Source organism: Anomalospiza imberbis, chromosome 9 (genome assembly GCF_031753505.1).
Source record: "Anomalospiza imberbis isolate Cuckoo-Finch-1a 21T00152 chromosome 9, ASM3175350v1, whole genome shotgun sequence".
NCBI lineage: Eukaryota > Metazoa > Chordata > Aves > Passeriformes > Viduidae > Anomalospiza > Anomalospiza imberbis.
The window spans coordinates 26375324-26395757 of NC_089689.1; the positions used below are offsets into that span (position 1 = coordinate 26375324).

The 20434-nt window shown below is 42.1% G+C and overlaps 1 protein-coding gene across 7 annotated transcripts in view; it reads right to left on the minus strand.

The window, feature by feature from the left end:
* The window catches only part of GLIS1 (GLIS family zinc finger 1), a 181117-nt gene that overhangs the window by 37938 nt on the left and 122745 nt on the right, over window positions 1–20434 (minus strand). The gene's annotated exons all lie outside the window — the stretch shown is intronic.

The window sequence follows — 20434 nt, forward strand, 5'->3', positions numbered from 1 at the left end:
AAGATTAAAGGTCTCAAAGGAAGGGAGGAATGGAGTTGGTGCAAAGAGCTGAGCAGAGTGGGGCTGAGAATCCACTCAGAGCTGCAGGAAGAGCTGCACTTTGAAGGACACCTTTTTCAGCTCTCCGATTTCTGGATCTGCTGACTGTATCTCTCACAGTTTGTCCCTACAGAAGTGCATATATGGAAACAGCTTCCCTGAAGTGGTGCAACAACTTCAACTGGGCTGCTGTTGTTAAGACAACTTTTTAAAGGTAGTTCTTGGGTTTAACTGCTACTCACCAACTCTTTTAACCCTTCCTCCTACTGTTACTACTTGGAGTGTATTTACATTTACATTTACACTATATATAACTACTCTAGGAAAAATGGGCGGCTCATTTTCCTTCTTAAATACCCTCCAGGAAGATCCAGCCATCCCATAAGTGTCTCAGCTTCGACTACAAAGAATAAATGTTCAGTTTTGAAAGGGCTTCAGTATGGTAAGAGCTATTTTATCAACTGAGAAGGCCATTTATGGGATCTCCCAGACATCTGGCCCCAATCTGTCACTGCTTAATCCTACAATCCTAAACATTTTGTGGACGTTTGATGCCTGGGATAACTGTAACAAATGCTGCATGATCCTCAAAGTCTGTAAATGTCAACAGAGCTCTTAAACAAGTTTCATCAATAAAAATAATAATTATATTGCAATTACTACTTTTGTCTTTGCTGTGAGATCGTTAATGTTGCACACACCCAAGCACAGACACAAAACAATGCCACATGATTATAGGAAGAACACAGTGCAGTTATTGGGTTTTATAACTACTGCTGCTTTCAGAACAGGGCTTCAGCCAGGAAAAAATACCTTGTAGAAATTTATGGGACTAAACTAGTTTGTTACCATATGGAAATACATATGTTATCTTTATTTCACACTAAAATCTCACTGCAGTTGCAATATCATGCATTCAGAAGACATATTTATAAAAACACAGAATTATCTCACAGTGATCTAAACACATCACAATTTTCCCAACAAAACAGTTTAATCAAATAACTGTAATTGCTTAAAATGTTTTTTCTTTGCTTCCAGATTATACTTTGAATGCACCTGAGAATGCTGCCATGCAGAAATAACAGCGTGTTCCCAAGAGGGCTTATATTATCAAATGTTTACCATTTTCATAAGCGTATTTAATCACGGTCATGTCTAGCATATCTGTCAGTGGTACAGATCAGAAGAAATAAACTATAAACTAACCAGCTCAGACCATAGGGTGAAGCAATAACTGACATTTTCTTAGGAAATGAGTTATGACTGAAAAAGAGAAGCCTTCACAGTCGTAGTGCTAAATAGGTCCAGTGTGCCATTAGAGCAAGCTCATTAATATACACCTCTGCTCTCTGCTGCAAGATCAGTTAAACAAGCTGCCTTTTATTTATAGACCTAAAAGGGAAAGAGCAGGTCATATTGGCTGCTGACATCTCAGACAGCCTACAGATGGAAAACCCAAAACATTTCATTCCAAAGCATTTAATGCTATCAATAGGAAATCTGATGTCTGGTCAAAACATCCATGAGCCTTATGAACATTGTGAAATGTTCTTTCTTCCCAACTGATTACAAAAATTGGGAAAATTTTACTGAAAAACACACTATGAGAAAAAGGATCCTGTGAGGCTGTGTATCCCTTCTGGAGGGGAGGGAACAGCCACACCACTCTTTAAATAGCATCAATGTTTAACAGCACACTGAGGCCAATGTTGGGGCCCTGGCTGGAGGCACACAGGGCTCCGAACTGTTACGAACCTCAGGAACTTAAAACACTTGAATTGTTCCACCCCATACCACAATCAAAGTATCTGCTTTGGTGTTTTGTTTTTCCCAGCTAACTCCTGATTAGATTAATGTTTAATTCGCTGCTGTAGCTACAATGTAAAGCCCTGATCCTGCAAATAGCTGTGCATGAGTAACATGGCTCATGCAAGGAGTTTTATTAAACTCAACAGAACTATTTGAGTACATAAAAAATCACCCATAGGAAAGAGAGTTTAACATCCTAAAGAATCCAAATTTATTTAGCCAGATTCAAACTTATAGATTTAAATTGTTGAAGCTGTTTTTTTTTTCCCTTTGTGATTACAATACAGTGGAAGGCAACTGTAACATAAAAAGACCTGCCAATTTCTGGGTTTAGTTTTATTTCTGAAGCCTGTACAATTTATCTTTACAAAGTGACACTACATGCTATTTTATTTGAGTCCTGGGCAATAATGCTTGTACTTTTAATTATCTGTCTTTAAAAAATGCATTTAGGGCTTTAGCCAGAGTGTTGTACAGCTGCTGGCCTATAAGAGGAGAGAAGCTTAAAAGGTTCGGAACAGGAAGAAGAAAGAAAAGTGAACCACAGTATAAATGCAACACATCCTTCACATTGTTGGGGTTTAGGGTAGTTGTGGCCAACCATTTGACACCCACACACTGTCCACCAATAGTTCATTCTTCTTTATGCTGTTAGACAGATTGTGTATTTCATAATTATCATGAAACTGGGAAATACGGATACACTGAGAATCCCTGGCGGAGGTGTCTGAACCTCTCCGACTTAAATAAGACTTTGGGCTGTCCGTTTTATTTCAATTTTATGAATTTTATAAGCCCCTGAACCCACATTCCTGAGTACCAGGAGTGATGGATTCATGAGGAATGCAGACCTGGCCCACGAAAGACTCCTTCAAGCCACGCGGTTTCGAGAGTGACCAGGTCTGACTCTGCCCACGAGGCGATTCCCACACAAACAGACCCCTCTGACTGCAGACCCAGCCACCTGCTTGCCAGCATCCCCTACACGGGGCAAATGTTCCTTCCAGCACTGGAATATTCACACATTTATTTCTTCTAGTGCCAGTAGGTCACGGACTTCAGTGAGCAAACAGAGCTTTCCATACGTTCTCCAGCAAATCCAAAGTATCTGGGAAACTATCAGAGCATCCTATCCTTTTCACAAGACCTGATTTCTAGTATTAAAACTCTTTTTAGTAATCCTTCTTTAATCAAGACGAAGTATAAACATTTGTCAAAACAGAGGTAGTTGCATTTGTTTGCTGCAACATATGAGAATGAACCAGGAAAGTTGGCAATATTTTACTATCAGCAGCTTGACAGCCACAGATTTTGCCATAAGGTTTTGCTAAATATGTCATTTGGAAAGCAAACAATTTTCTGAAACCTCATTACAGTTGGACTGAATGCAGTATTATGGCTTGCAGGCAAAAACAACATTACATGAGGCAACATTTTAAAGAACAAAACGCAAAATTCATATGGTCATGTAATAAGCAAAGAAGACACCCCATGTCAGTCCCTTTATTTCCTCAGATGTAATTGGGAAACTATTCTATTTGGGATTTTTTGAATAGCTTACAAGCTATTTGAAATTAAAGGACAGAACACAATCCAAGATTTGCTGTTCTAATATCTGAAGCCAGATCTGCTTGTTTTTGGGAGAAAATTATGATTGAACAAAATCAATTAAAAACCCTCTCCATCCATGCCAGCAAAGAACCACAAATAAATTAAAATGCTTCCCTCCAGTACTTTTACATTTTTTTTAATAAAAAGTATAGTCTCCTACATGTACTTCAAAAACTTGTTTCTCTGGATCAGTAATTCATTGTCTGAATTTCCAAGGAAACATTTCCATTCCAGTTTGTATCTGAAGTAGAACCTATTTGCATCCATCTCAATCTTCAAAGAACAGTGTGTGCTCTTGGTCTGGGGGGGGGGCCAAGTTGAGTGCAAACAGTTCTGTCCTGACAAGCAAAGGTGAAAAAGGTGCTCATAATCTACTTACAGGTATGAGAGTTGGAAAGTTTGGAGTGAAGAATTAATTTGCTTAACATAAAGAATGCAGCCTCAGAGCAAAGGGAGAATCCATTACGATTGATGTGGACTAACCAGTTGGGGTAACAAAAAATAAAACAAATAGAAAAAAGAAAATAATTAGAGAGACAACAGCAGAAAGAAGGGGGAAAAGTAATTATAAAAACTAAAAAAAAAAAAAAATCCTACCCCAAAACTTATGGCTGATTAGCATAGCCTAGCATCTTAAAAGGCCAAAATACCACATGTGTGGCATGGTACAAAAGAAGATTAAAATAAAGGAAAAAATAATCCAGAGAACCATGAAGTCTCAAAACATCTGGAGTTTTATAGTAACAAGGAGGAAAAAATCAAAAACATAATTGAAAAAAGTCCACTGTGATACATTATTGTACAATGAAGCTTAATGGAATTGAAAGGAGAAGAGATGAAAAGGCAAAATAAGAGGGGGGCAAAGAAATAAAAGAAACAAGAAAAGGCACTTATATTTTAAAGATGTCACTGAGGGTTTTATCCCAGTTATTAAAAATTACACACCCTGCTTCTGTAAGCTGTTCCTGTGATGTGTTGAGCGCTCTCTTTCAGCGCAGGACATTCAGCACGCCGGGGAACTCAGCAACCCTTCTGTGCCCAGCACAGGGCACTTCTCACCCCTGGGTCTGGGACAGACATCTGCAAAGAGGACAGCAGAGAAGCTGCCTGTGCTGGTTTACATTCTGAATCCAATGGGAGATTGGAAGAGAGGCAGGACAAACATAAATTAAGAATGTTTGCTAAAAACAATGCGCACATTCAGGAATTAAGCAAACAGTCTTAAGCTGTTATACTGGTATCAGACACTATTGAAATACTCTGAATGTATTCACTAACAAACACATGGTAAAAAGCAAAATGAAAAGCTTCCCTCTTTATTTCATATTTTCCTTTATTTTTAATGACCAGTAAAGGAACAAAAAGATCCTCACATAGTCCAGTCTGCCTTTGTAACATGCCAAGAGTGTGTCTAGGAACAGGAGGAGTTTCCAGAGCACCACAGACAGAGCAGCCCGGGTTAGGTCTGGGCTGTGTCTGTCTCCAGTCACAGGAAGATCTGAGCCCAGCGTGTGACAAACCTGTGTGTCACAAGCACAGTGTCATCTGGCAAGAGTGAGTGTCCATCCAAACTTCCCACTCATTCCCCCTGGACTCCTATTTTTTTATAATTCTGGAAAACCCAGCTCCTACCTTTGTCAAGACCAATAAATAAATATGCTTTACAGTCATAGCTTGTCACATGTCATCACAGCTTACAAAGTGGCTCCTGCCCTTGGCAGATCAAACAGAGGAGGATCCTGTGGATGAAATCTGATCTACAGTGGGAAATTGCTGCCTGCAGCTGACTAAACTACTCCAGCACAATCAAATTCTCTTAGGAAAGATGAAAAAATAGCAGCAAGGTAACTCTTTGCCCATCAATGTAGGTTTTTTGTTGCAAATTCAACTTTCTGTACGTTGTTCAACAGAGCTTGTTCATTTTCCTCACTAAATGTTTCACAGAGTCAGGAATTTTTATTGCTGGGGTTTTCTCCCATTTTAGTTAGGGTGGATTTTTTTAATCTTAAAACCTACTGTCCTTCTCATACCCTACCTGTGCTCATTTCCACAAGCTCATAATGGAGCTTTTATCTCACATTGTTATTTCAACTTGAAACTCAGCTCAGAAGAGTAAAGTTTCCCTGCAAATTGACAAACTGCATGAACTTGCCAACACTGGATGAATCTGCACAAAGCAACGAGGACAACACACAATTTTTCTCCAAGGCTGTTCCCAGCAGTGGAGTAGAAAAGCCAGTGGGATTTTCGGTGCTCAGATGGGCTCCTGCTCTTTCTGTGCCATGCTGGGCCAATCTGATTACCCGTAAGTGAAGACTGAGGTCCCACCTGTAATCCAAGGCAGGCAAGGGATCTGCTAAAATGACTGTACCTGACACTCCCTCCCTGAGCTCTGGCAAAGAGCCCTACAAGAGGTGCTGGTGAACCACTGGGAGGCTGCGAGATGCGGTGGGAGCTTGTTCTCACTGCAGGGTTGGTTACCTCATTCTGCTCTCCCTTGTGCCATGATTATGGAGCTCTTGGGCAAAAATGCCTGTACTTTTTATTACTGGTGTTCAAAAAATGCATTATTTGTCCCTAAAACATTAAAGCACTGGAATCTTCAAGCTTGAAGCATTTGTCTTTAAAACACTATTATATTTTTAAAAAGCAACCCCAAGAGACACAATTCTCTCCTTCACCCACGGACCTGCTCATCACACTACAGCAGAATCCCACGGAGCTCAGGGTAACACATGGAGAAGGATAATCTGAGAGAACCTTTCTCCCCTACAAATAAGGAACTCATCCTCACTTTACCCTAAGTCACTGCCTAGTCTGGCAGTGTTTGCATTTTGTCTTGCTTGGCCATGTTCATTACATGAAGTAAAATCTGAGAGACTTATTCCTAGGAAAATAGCTCAACCTGCTTTAAAGGAAGTCAGTTTTCTCTCCAAAGGAGATGTTACATCAAGATTTTCCTAATGAACACCCTATTGCTACTCTTCACTCAGGGTGATTTACCACACCCACTGAACTGGTGTGGACACTGACACCCTCCACCAACCCCTGCTCCAGTTTCAAGTGCTGGAGCTGCCTCCTGAAGCCTGTTGAGAAGATGAGCTCTGCTGAAGAGCAGTGCCAGGTCCCTCCATTCTCTACAGCACTGTGGGATCCTCTGGATAAAAGACTGTATAGCAATGTTCTTTTCTGAATAGCACTTAATGTTTTCCCACAGTCTCATTGTTTACAGAGAGTTTAGCAAGTCACTTCACTAATTTAAAATAGATTGTGTCCCACATGGGTGGATAACAATAACACATATTGGTGAATCATATGGCTTTCAAATGATATGTATGAAAAAGAAGTGCTACACATATTGTCTAAAATTTTATTGTGTGAAACCACAGCACTTAGCTCCCTACCAGCTGTGTCAACAATTCAGTATAATAAACTAATACAATTGTAGAATAACAGCAAGGTTAGTTCTGAGAATTAAAAGCTAAGATTGAAAAAGAAATGCAAAAATATGTAAATGAATACAGATGAACATTATTTCAGGTGGGAAAAACCTGCCTCACAAATGATGGGACCTCATGAAATTTATATCCCATGGCATAGGCTGCAGTGTAAAAGCCTAAGAGGAAAAGGGATTATATGAGGGAAATTATTTTTAAAAGGGACAAACAGTAGGTTTTGATATCTGAGGAATCTGGCATATTACATTTTGTGTGACCACTGCAGAAGCATCCCATCTTACTACAAACTACACACCCTGGGTCAGCTTTAAAATGAAAGAATAAAAATCTTCCCTGGACTTTGTTCCAAGGTTCAGAGCAGCTTCCCATCCACGCTGAGCAGTTCATAGGAGCTGCCTCACACACATGACGCAGCTCTGAGGCCACTGCCAAAGGACATTCCTGACATACTTGACCAATGGCAGCCCATGTACAGGAATGGCTGAGTGAGCCCGGCTCAAATAACAAAGGTTCATATTGAGCTGCCTCACATAATTTTTAATGTGCTGCTAAATAAATAAAAAAAAAAACCTAAATAAAAGACATTTTCTAAGATAATATTTTGAGGGAAAACTGGGGAAGGAGCTCAGCGGAAATAGGTTTTAAATTGAAACGTTGAACTGTAGCCCAGAAATGACAAGAAAATTAAATCTCTTTTTCTCCTGAACCCCAATAAAAAAAGTCTTAAACACTCTCAGTAGACCACAGTTTTGAAAGAAGTGAAATTATGTTATTGCCATGGATGATTATTAGAAGGTATCTGCAAGGTTTTCCTGAGAGTTATCCCTCTATCCCAGAACCTAGCAGGAAACCACAATCACTTCTGTACCTTACGTGAAGGACTTTGAAATGAAAGTGCCTCAAAAATCAAATATAAGCAGCTTTCAACATGTGCATTTAATCTTCCTAGGTTAAGAAACACCCCGTGGCCACCACACTAAAGAACTGAAAACGTAAATTGAAGAAATTATATCCATATGATTAAGTAAGATTCTTAAAGAGAAACATGTTGCTAAGTACTTCATTCAGAATAAAATGAAATGCAGTAAAATAGAAGCTATTTGGAATAAATCACTGACGCACATGCTTTCTATGCAAAATGGCAGTGTTCAGCTCAGAGTGGACATCTGGAGCAAATTAGCATTATGTTGAGAATAATATAAAATTAAAACATTTAGGTTCAGCTTCTAAAATTAAATATAAAATCAGAGACCACTGTTGTGTTGGACAGCTCGCCTTGTGACTCTGATAGCAAGAGGTTTTTTTTTTTTGTTTTTCAAGTTGTTTATTCCTCCTATCACTGTCCTGGGAGCCTTGATGCTCCCAGGTACCACCTCTGCAAAAAGCACCAGGCACAAGAGCCGTGTGTCACAAAGTCCTGTTCTAGGGACTCAGAATGAGGAGTCTGAGGCCAAGCATGGGCCAGAGAAACTTGAGTAAATCAAGAAGAAATGACCCAAAACTACAGGCAGAACTTGGACCACACCCCAACCAAACCTCCCAGGAATGGAATGGTTCATTTTTACCTTTGCATGCTGACTCTGCAGCTCCTGGCCCTGGAGAGGTCCATGTGCTGAAGGTGCTGGGTGACTTCAAGCCCTTGTGCAGCCCCTCTTAAAATTTTCTGAGCTCCTCCTGGCTGCTGGTGCCGCTCGGTTCATGTGAGGTTTGGCAGAACCAACCCACAGGAGATCTCCCAGCTCCTACTGAGGTGAGGGAGAGAAGCCTCTGCTCCTGGTGGGATCTGCCCTAATTGTTTCAGGGACAGTGGCTATTGCAAAGCTACTTCCACACCCAAACAAAGCTTCTATTCCAACTCCTGTCAATTCTGTGTGCAAAATCCAGGTGTTTAAGGCAAGTGAGCATTTGTACTTCTGCTCTCACTTCTTGGAGAGATTAACTGGGATAAAAGAAGTGTATGGGGTGTAATTCCCTATAATCACTCTCTTTCCCACCTGGGAACTTGAACTGCCTGCAGCCTTGGACTTGCTACACCTCAATACCTGGCCTGTCCACTTGGGCTCTGAAACACGAAAAAGGAACATTTCTGCTTCCTTGGGGTGCCAGCCTTGGCACTTGACAAGACCACAAACATCAGGGAGACCTAACCTTTCTCCTGGACATCTTTCGAGATGTCCAATTTCAGCACTCGGCTCCAAACAGCTTCCCAGAATTTACTGCCTTATGAAATCACTCATCTCCAACTAGACAAAACCACCACTAGCAGCAGTATTTCTGAAAAGCAGAAGCCATCAGCAGCCCAGGACACTTTTGAACAACTCACACCTGATCCAGGAGCTGTTCTTGCAACTGGTGTCATGCCAAGTCAGTGGGTGACCCTGAGCAAATCACTTCAACGCCTCTGCAGAGTTTAGTCCTTCGCGTGTTCTGTACTCAAACGCCTCCTCAGCAGGGACTGCATCACCACTTGTGAGGTATTTTTTGAGTATCCTGATCTTATCAGTCACTGGGGTAAAGCCTCTGAGCCAGGAGCAGAGCTCTGGAGAATCAGGACTTCTAGCAGAAGATCTATAACCATTACACCAGAGAGAATGCTGGACACTTCAGCATCTTCAGGTAGATTTTACTGCGCTCTAATACTCTCCTAGATACTTAAAAGTAACATTGAACAAGCAACCAGCAAATACTTTACGTAGCATAAAAATGAGCTCTTTATAGTATGGCTTATCTCCTTTCTAACACCATTGGGAACATGCCAACCTTGCCACCTGTTCCTGGGCTTCCTTTAAGGTAGCCCTGTCTTTCAACATGAAACCTAAATTGGATGTGCACAGCCTTGCTCCTGCACTCTGCAATGTAAACACCTGCACATATGTTTTAAATAGCCTCACACCTCTATATGTAAAATTTCAGACACCTGTGAATTGGCCTTAAACAGCCCCACTGGGTTTTGTGGATGGAGAACAACTTCCAGGCGCAGATGAATAAGGTTATTTCAAGGGCACAGGCAATGTACAGCCTCCAGTCTGAGCATGTACAATACTGTATTTCCAAACTCAAAGCAACACTTTTAAACGTGTCCTCTCTGTGACTCATTAATCAACCACTAAATTTGGAAAGAAATACATTTGGGTCTCTCTGACTTGTACAGAGCTCTAATTCACTGGGGCTTTAATTATGTAAAGCACCTTGAAATCTCTGCACTAGGTGAGCACTCCTCAGGTAAGGCCAGTTCCAGCCTTGCTCTTCATACAGCTGCCCAGGAAAGGCTCACTTTCATCCGTTTTAGGCCACACTGCTTTGTGATTCTTCTGCAGGGCACTTTCTTTCCATTATTCTCTTTGAATTATTAAAAAGGTTCTGTTCTTTTATTCCAATTCTACCAGCACCTTCACAGAAGAACCTCACAGCTCATTTCTGATTTCAAAATGTTGGTTCATTTTGGCCCATCATTTACTCATAACGAATTCTGATGAACTTTTTCAAATTATAGACTATGTGAATAAAGGCTGGAACTCTGAATTCATCTACAGTATGTCTTTTTAAAACCCTACCTGTCCTCTTTCTCTTCAGTCACCTCATAATTGAGAAAAAACCTTTAAAAAGTTTAATTTTCTGTGTAAGAGATGAGTTCTGCAGCAAACTCGCTTTCATTTCACGGTGATCTTTGTTACCACAATGCATTCTTTGAAAAAGAGAATGAACTTTTTTCATTTAATGAATGATTAGACCTTTCCCAAAAGCTGCCAACATTTCTTTTAAAAAAGCCTTTTTAAAAGGCGTTGTCTTTTTCTCCTTCCCCAGAAGAATATCCAAAACAACCTCAACTCTCCATAGCAAGCAAACACTTATTTTAATGACAGTGAGGAAAGGTTTGCTGGGAGAAAGAGTACCTTTTATTAGCCCAGCTAATAATATAGCTAAAAAACACAGAGAGGCTCTCAGCATAAAAGCCTTTCTTTGGAGATGATCTTTACTTCCAACCCAAACCATTCTGTCATTCCATGTAAAACTTTCTCCAGACTCATTGCAAGGAATTGTAGCCACAGAAAGAAAAGACAGATGCATCCAGCTTCCATGCTGCTCTACAAAGAGAGGCCTGATGGGCACGGGGGCCTTGGGGGCATTTCCACACTGGCCTGAGCGAAGAGTGGCAGAGCTCCCCTCTGCCTTTCCAAACAGCTCATTAATCCAGACTCAGGACACCACAGCTGGGATTGTGAGCTTCCAGCTGTGCAGCAGGCAGTGCCAAGCTTCCCAAATGGGCACCACCTAGTGCAGAGACACACCATGGACCCAGGGAAATGGCTGCTGGCAGCCATCCTCAGGGGTGGAGTGGGAATGCCTTGCTTTGGACAGAGCAGGCCATGTAAAACAGCCTCTGCCTAGGATTGCTCCACTCTTGTTTTTCACTTTTTACCCCTGGCATGGTTCTTCGGATCCCTCCTACACCAACTCCTCTCCCACTGACTGCATCTTGGAAATGCCAGGGCCCATAGGAATGGAGAGATGCAGCTTTTCTGTCCAAACAATCCCAGATCAATATTTTGTGTGGACAAAAACCTTCACCTTCTTTCTTGCGAGCTTTATGTGTTCTTTTCTCACTGCCAAACATGAACCTACGAAGCAAAAATTCTTTAAAAAATTTCATACTGGAGGCTAGTGCCTTTTTAATTAGTCCTTACAGAGAAGCTAAAGAGCAGACAAGCAAGTTGCAGCTGGAAAACGTATGCAAGCAAAATAAAAGGGGCAGGAGTGACCAACCTACTAGCCTCTCCTGTCCTCATGACTTTTATATACACATGATCTCACCAGTTACACAATATGACATCAACAAGGCCATTCTCTCTGCACTGAATGTCTTCAAAACATTCCTGGGCAGAGAAATTTATCTCTGAAACCACCCACTAGCATCAATCTTTTGCATATCCTGAAACAGGGACTGCACAATCGTGCTTCTGTCATATGATGAGAAGCATAACTGCTTACAGAGCCCTTGTATGTGCGACCACACACACCACTACTGATGCAGCATTAAATAAATCTCTTGAACTTGCCTCTTTCAGCAGAAAACGTGCAGAGGTCTGCTCTAAAAGCTGAGTCTTGAGCTACAGGCTGGCAGTCTGCTACAGCAACACAGAGAGCTGGGGTTCAAGCCAGCACCAACATTATCCCCTGCTGAGACACACTGGTACAGGTGCTCAAAATCACTGCTTCAGCTCTGGCACCTAGGGTTTGTCTGCCACTAAAGCATAGCCAGAGTGATGGACTCCTTGAACTGAGAATGGCTCATCACCATTAGAACACCTTTTCCTAACCCTCGCCAGGAGCCAGTATCTGTACACAGCCAAATAATCCACCTCATCAATCTCTTCACATTTTCCCACCAAGCCAGGAAAGCAAAAGAGCTCAATTTCATGGAGGAAATAAGGACAAAGGGAAAAACTGGTGGCATCTCTCTGGGAGGACAAGGCCAAAGCCTGGCTAGGTTGGAGGGCTGGGAAAGGCAGGGCATGGTGGGGGGTGGGGGGTGGTTTCCAGCTGAGAAAATGGAGCAGTTCTCAACCAAGTCAACTGCACTCACTATCTTGCTTTCGCTGGGGGGGAGTCACCAAGAAAACCAGATTGGCATAGAAAAGCAAGACAAAGGAAGCAGAACAAATGCTGAGCAACCCATGGGGTTGCTTTTTACCAAAAGCACATAATTACTCTGTTCATTTGCAACCCATGGGGCAGACTGTGCCCACTGAAAAGATTTTAAAATTAGAACCCAGGACAGTGACAAAAAAATTACAAAAAGGGTACAGCATACCCCTTCTGTCTCTGAATCCTGTGTACAATGAGTAATGTGCCCATGATTTTCATGTGTAAACCTAGTTCTGCTCAGGACTAGTCAAGTTCATGCACCTAAATACCTCGTGTCAGGCAGCACCAAACATACCCCAATTTTTCTTTACTTTGTTTGGTTCTCCATTGATATTTTCCACCATAACTAACACATCATTTTCCCTCAAAACTTACCATGACAAAATCACAGCTCTTAAACATAAGAGTACAGCCCGCAGGCTCTGAGTTAAAGCATGCCCTGGCACAAGGACGACGTGCAGGACACACTGAGCCACAAAGGATTACGCCAACAGATTACCACAGACACATTTGTGAGCTCACCATTAAAGCCACACGCAGCAATCTCTGGCAAACAACACCAGTGACAATGTAAATGATCCTCCATCATGCACAGGCAAGATGTGGCCAACAAAGGACACCCTGTGCAAGCTCTGGGTTACACCATCTTCTCCCCCAGCCTGGCCTTCCCTGCACATGGCTGAACCGACACAGCGAGTGAGCTGTCAGGTCTACGTGTAGGAAGAAATGATTTTGTTTTTACCAAAAGCACGTCATTATTGTGTTCGTTTGCAGGTTGTTCTGAAAAGTCAGGTTTGTTTTTTAGCAAAACAAGTTTTGTGAATCCTTTCTTGTTCAAGCAGTCAAGTTACTCAGCTCTCCCATCTCCCACAGACAAGGATGAATTGGGTGTTAACTCACAGGACTGGCCTCTTCTCTGTCTGGAATCCCACTGACAAACAGCCCAGCACATAAAAAATGCAAACTCCACTGGTCCACACACAATGTCAACAAATCCAGGCTCTCACCAGTTCACCTGGGATATCCTGCCTTTCTCCCCTTAAGCTGTGGGCTTGGACCATTAGTAAAAAGTTGACACAGCTGTCCAAGATACAAACCCACTGGCACTTCATCTGCTATCTTAGAGTGACAACAAACAAACAAATCCAAAAAAGTTTTAATGCCAAACACAATAGTCCAGCTCCAAATACATGCTAACATTGATGGGAGGATCGGGGATCTGGAGGCAGGGATCACAGTAAATGAAAAAAAATTTTAGAAGTTTTTGTTTTTTTTTTTTCTTTTAATGCCAGCTGGGAAATTGTGTAAAACTGGAGAATTCTAACCTCTAGGCACAGCACAATGCTGTCCAAATTTCATGCCCTTTCAGTGCTGGGGAGGTGATCTAGGATGTAAATGGCAATATAATAATGGTGAAGATAAACAAGATAAAAACATGTAATCCTGCAAAGAAAAGTCATTATGACTCACTTTTTACTGTTGGCCACTGTTCAGTAACTGGCAACAGAGCCACAAAGGAGCCCATGGATCTGTGATGTGTCAGGAACAGTTCTCAGCCGAAACACACAATAACTGCTATTCTTCGATCTGCTCTTGTGTACGGCACGTTATACTCTGGCTGTGTGCACAGGAATCCCAACTGGAAAAGTGTGCGCTCTTACACCACAAGGGCCATACATTCTGTGCTGTAGTGCTCTGGTTTGTTTAGAATATTAACTGGTCTTTTATTTTACTCTAATCCTCCAAATTGATATTATCAGCATGCAATATCCATGATACACATTTCGTCTGGTAGCAATCTTACCCCCTCAAAACACCCTAAACTCCAAGTAATCTGAAAGTCATTCTACTAAGTTGACAGAATGTGAAAGAAATCCCCTTAGAATTTAGACCAAAAATTGGACAATTATTTTAATTATTAAAAATAATCACTTTTTAAAAAAGAAGTCCTTATTAAGGTTCCTCATTAACTTATTTACAACTCCATGTTCATTTAAGAAATAAACTGAAATTGGATAAAAAGAGTACAAGCAACTTTCCATCAAATCCTCTTCCAGATTAACCTAAAACCACATCAACACTGCTTTTTCAGTAGCTCTAAGTGTGCTTAAGAAAATCCAAGGTTTTCTTTTTTGAAAAAAAATATTCTTGTTCGTATTTTCCAAATTATCTCTGTGGACCTAAAAGCTCAAAACAAAAAAAAAATTGTTTTGTTTTTCTTTTAATGAAAATGTAGATTCTGGCAACCATATCTGTGCCAAAGAATCTGGAAGCTGGCATAGGAATTTGCCTCACTGTATGGCTACCTCTGAAGTTTACTTATCTCACTTCCCTGTAACCCAGCAATTGCTATTTCAACACATTAATGGATTTATGTGTAAAAGAGAGAACGAGAGATGTACATATTTTTGAATCCAGCCCAGCATGAAACAATCATTTTCAATTAGCATGTCCTCAGATGAATACAATAAGCCAGTGTTTTTCATTTCCAATTTGTTTTGTTCCGTGCAAAGAGAATTAAAGAGATAAAGGACATACAAGGGCTGGTCCCAGATGCAGCTGTAAAGCAAGATTTATCAATTAGTATGTTAGAATTATCAGGCTGGCCACCATGCCATTCAGATTCCCATCTTTTAGTTGTATTGAGCTTTCTGCTTTTAATTAAATATTGAGTATCAGGCTGGTTGCTTGAGAGAGCATCAAAATAGTAGCTGCAGTCACTGTTTGGTGACTGCCACATTCAGTGTGATACAGGAATTTACATGGACCAGCACAATTAGAGGGGAGAGAAGATGCACTGAATAAAGGTCTCTTTCCATTCCACCTCTAGAGGTAGGAGCTTCACTACACACTGCTTTATGTTTTCAAATAATGCTGTTCTACCTTCAGCACCCAGCAAAACCATCCCATCACTGCCCTCCCTGCCCAGGGTGACACTGGAAGTCACACTCAGCACTGAATGGTGCTGAATGTGGAATTTTCTCTCAGAGCAAATAGAGCTTGGATGAGCTGCACTGCACTAAAGTCAACTCTATTTGTCACATATCCAGAGGATGAAAAAATCTGCCAAAGGCGTGTTTGGCAGGTGTCACCTCACCTCAACTCAGGGCCCAGTGTCACAAAGCAGTCACTTCGATACCAATACTGACTTCGGGAATTCTTGCCCCTGTTTTTACCCTTTTTTACTCATTCCTCCATTGTTTTGCATGCCTTCAGCGCAGTCATGGCAAGTGTTTGCAGAGTCATGCTGTGAACCAGACCAGTGACATTCCCAGAGTAAAAACCAGAGAACATCAATTTTAATCACGCCTGTTCAACTCGAACTGTGGATCCCATAAGACAAATAATGGAAAAAAAGGGACAGCAACATTCAAACCCTGGTGCATGAATAAACAGCCAGGGAAAACTTTTTAAACCCTGCTGAAAGCCCATGCACTGTGAAACTGTGTTTGGAGTAGCAATGGCCTAATCCAGCCAAGGTTGCAGGGCGCTAATCGGAAGCACAGGGAATCACTTCCCAATCTCTTAAATAAACACCAATTATAGAGTAAAACTGCAGCCTGCTTAACGCCCTGATCCTTGCTCAGCTCTCTATGATCTCTTTTTTCCTACCCTAAACCACCAGAAGTCTCCATGCCCTGCAGTGCTCCCAGACAGTGTTCCTGACCGGTACCTTGATGAATCTCAGACCTGTTGAAAACAGACTCGATACAAATATAAATGATGGTTACTTTTACAATTTCCATTCATTTTCAAGACCTTACATTTTCACAGGTACACAGACATTAGGCTTCCCTCCCATCCTCTAGCATGCACAGATGAGAAACGTCTGCTAAATTAAAAGAAAAAAAAATCCTGGTAATATTTATCATTCCATACAGTAACATGGAGAGAGAGCATGTCATTACCCTGACACAAATCTTAGCAGACAAAAAGCATTTTGTGTGGCCTAGTATTTGCTGATAAACTCTTTCAGTGCTTTCTTCTCAGCATCACCTGAAGAGCAGAGGCAAGAGGGAAAAAAATTCATGTCCTGAAAACCAGAAAAAAGTGCTCAGCAAAGCCATTCTATCTCTGCCCTCTCTGTGCAGTGGTCCACAGAACTCCTGAAGCAGAATGTGTTTTTCTGTCAGAGCAAACTCAAGTGAGCTGAGCTACAATGAACTGAAGTATACAAAGGATGAGGTTTGCCCATGAAAATGAACCCTAGGAGCAGAGAACACACTGCCCACCTGCTGAGCATCCCAGGAAGGAAGAGGCTGGGACAGCCCTGCTCCCACAGGGAGCTGGCTGGGGAGAAGATGCAAGGCTGGCAAAGGTAACACTGCCTCTGTCCCTTCATTGTGGAATGGACCTTCTCAGCCTGCCAGCTGTGCACAGGGAACGCAGGCTGACAATGCCCAGTGGCTCCTGCCAGCTCCTGCAGGACAGCTGAGGCTGTGCTGCAGTCTCTGTGAGACATGGAGTTCCTCAGCCCAGCTTACATTAACTTTCTCCCACGGTTTTCAGAAGCTTGTGCTTACCTGAACCGGAGATCCCAGAAGAGAACAGCAAGTTGCCACCAGGCAACTGTAGCTGCAGGTTAACTGAGGTTCATGTTGGCAAGTTTTTATTTTTGTTGTTTGTTAAGAAAATAAGGGGAGGTTCCTTAGCAGGGAACTAAGCTGCTCAGTGTTGAACAGCTGAGACTCACGTGTACATCTGCAGTGAAATCCTCCTGTGGGTACAGAGATCAAGACTACTAAGAAACTTCACATCCCTGTCCTCTCTTATTTTAAAAGAGTGAACTAGGCCTGGAAAACCGACACCAGAATTCCTCATGTCTTAAATCGCAAAGGTGTAAGTTTAGCCACTGGGCAATCTCAAGTCTGTAAGCAGAATTCTGTGCCATTTAACTTCTTTGATTTTAAAACAATAATTTCTCATCACTCTCATTCACTCTACACTCCCTCAACCCCTGGGCAATGACAGCCGCAGCCACACAATGCCCATTCTGTCTCACTTGTCTGCTTTTCTCTGCCTCTCCAGTGCTGCCTGACCCTCCCTCCTGGAGCAGCTTCCTCCCAAAGAGACCAGAGGAGCTGGGAGGTGGCAGAGAAATGGTGCAGAGCATGGGGTGCTCTGTGAGAACGGTTCTGACTTTTCATTTCACCTCCCACAGCGCTGAGTTGCACCAACTTCCACGCTCTCTCCAGTGCCTCAGTGCCAAGGGCTCAGTCCATATAACCTCTCTGCAGTAGCAGTCCCTGAGTGGAACAAACAGCAAACACTCAGATATTCCCCAGTGCATCTACAGAGACCACTCCATCTGTAATTTATTACCTTTCAAGGAGAGCCTCTCTAAAGCCAGCCATGCAGATTAGGAGGCGAATCCCTACGCACACACAATCTGCAGAGTGAATCTGATCACAAACAGCGGAGGACACTTGCAGGGAAGGCCAGAAGACTGTCAGAGTTCTGCCAAGAGAAACAGATATGGCAGCAGAGTAATTTGTCCACTTGATTTGCTCAAGTTCTGTAACCACACAGAGGCTGAAACTTCCTCTGCTTGGTCTTTTTGGTCTGCATCTATGTAGTCAAATCTTTTCTGCTAAAAAAGTATTCAGAGTTGTATCCCCAAGAGTGCAACAGAAGTCGTGAATTAGCCAAGACAAATCTCAAAAGAGTGAGAGCAGTTAGGGTGGGAAGTACAAGAAGTACAGTTTTATGCTTCATGAGGCTACAAATACCCAGCAAAAGCACCTTTTGCATGGAAAAATTCATTTTTCTGGGTACAAGGAGGAAGACTTAGATCTGACACTTTTGTGACATTCCACACAAACAACTCAAGTCTGAAACAGGATTTATCTAGCAAGCCTGAGCCCCTGAGTCCCCACCACGATAGTGATGAACAACAATCAGTTTTTCAACAGGTCCAGAAAAACACCTAGAAGGTCCCACCTGCTGAATTCATAAAATGTCAGTCTCCCCTCCTCTCACATTACCACAGTATGGATGCAAGATACCACAGAAGCATTCTGAATATGCTTTCAGAAGTGTATTTTGTCAAGAAAGATACAATTTCACATTGGCTTAGATACTGAAAATCAACTTAACCAGCCCAAAACACTTTTGCTTGTTCAGACATTCCTCCTGTAAGTGAAACATCAACCTGCTCAAGGCCAAGTTCTCAAACATAACCAAGGATCATCTGCAAACCTAGACACATATTCAGCATATTTTTACTTACCAGAATTAAGTAAAGCTGGTTTAAAAATGTGAACTGGTTTGCCAAAAATAAACACGGGTATTTTTTGTGGTACTTTCACTATAAAACTAGAATTCAAAAGCTCAGAGCATGTAACTCCAAGCTGCAGAATTACACACACATGGGAACATAGGATGGAGCCTGTACTCAAACACTCAGGGAAGGGCCAGGATGTTGGCAAGGGCTGGAGAAGCAATCAGAATTAAGTCTCCCAATGTTCAACCAAACACCATGATCATGATCTGCAAAGCCTGAATTCCTCACTGCAGCATCAGTGCTGAACAGAATAAAATGTATATTCATGACTGGGGATTATAAATCAGAAGCTTTGATACAGCAATGGCTTAAGCTGCAACTGCAAAATCACTTTCATTCCTACCTGTGCTTTCCAGAAGAGAAAGGCAGTACCTGAAAATCTGATCCACAGGATCTCTGGTGTCTTTTGCAAGAGCAGATGCATTAAATAGAAAAGCCTGTCCCTAATCACAATCAGCCCTGCTATACAGGTCTACATTATTAACTGCTTCCTTTTATCCTGCCTGTATTTCTGTTTCAGCTGTGTTTTAGAAGGCTGGAAAGCTGCACTGGGATTATTCAGGCTGAAAGATGCTATACACTGTAGGTATAATTGCTCAATATGCACAGTAGCCACTATTTAAACATGAATTTCCTAACCAGTTTTAATTTTTTTTAATACTCAAAGGCACCAGTAGATGTTTAAATCTGTTTAGGGGCTATAGAGTCCTAAAAAAGGGAAAAAGAGTTTCTGAAACAATTAGATTTCTATTTAACTCGTCACTCTTTTGCAATCTGAAAACAGGCCTGTCAATAAACCAAATGCAGTTTAAATAAGGAAAGCAGTATGCTCTCAGCCTGGAACCCTGTGTGCCAAATTATGGCTTGCAGTAAATTTTTATGAGCAAGTTATAAACCCCTGAAAAATGGAGTTTGCAGCAGAAACACTGCAAGAGCCATCACTGCAGCAGCCCTAACATGCTGCTTTGCCCTTGCCTGGTGAAGTCCAGCTTCATCCCCTCCTCCTCTTCCTCAGCATCACTCTGGCTTCCCAGAGGGACTTGCAGAATCACTGAAATGGCTGCACCTCCCACCTCCACCTCCGGGCAATGGAACTCTGTGTTATCCATCCTGTGTCCTGCCCCCTGCTCTGATTTCTGTGCTCACCCCCAGGGAACACCTCTCTCCCTCTCAGATCTGTGCTCTCCCCCGTGGTGCTGAACCCCACTGTTGGCCTCTGGCTGTCCACCTTGGCAGCACAAATGTCCTTCCCTGTCACCCCTCAGACACTGCCCACAGGGTGACTGTGGACTACCATTTGCAGTGAAGGAAAGTGGAGATTCAGAGGAGGCAGAGAATTCTGGAAAGAAGAAAATCGTAACAGGGAATAGCCAAGTAACAGATGAGTGCTCATGATGTGATTAAGTTGCCTGTTTCATGAACTTGGCAATATAAAAGCTATAATGGGAATACACTGAATTTGCCCAGGATTTTCAGCTGAGCTGAATAGAAAACCTTGTCATCACAGAAAACTGAGAAAGGGTTCCTAGCCACAGACTGAAAGTCAGTCAATTTCTTCACAGGATAATCCCTAGTTACATGGCCT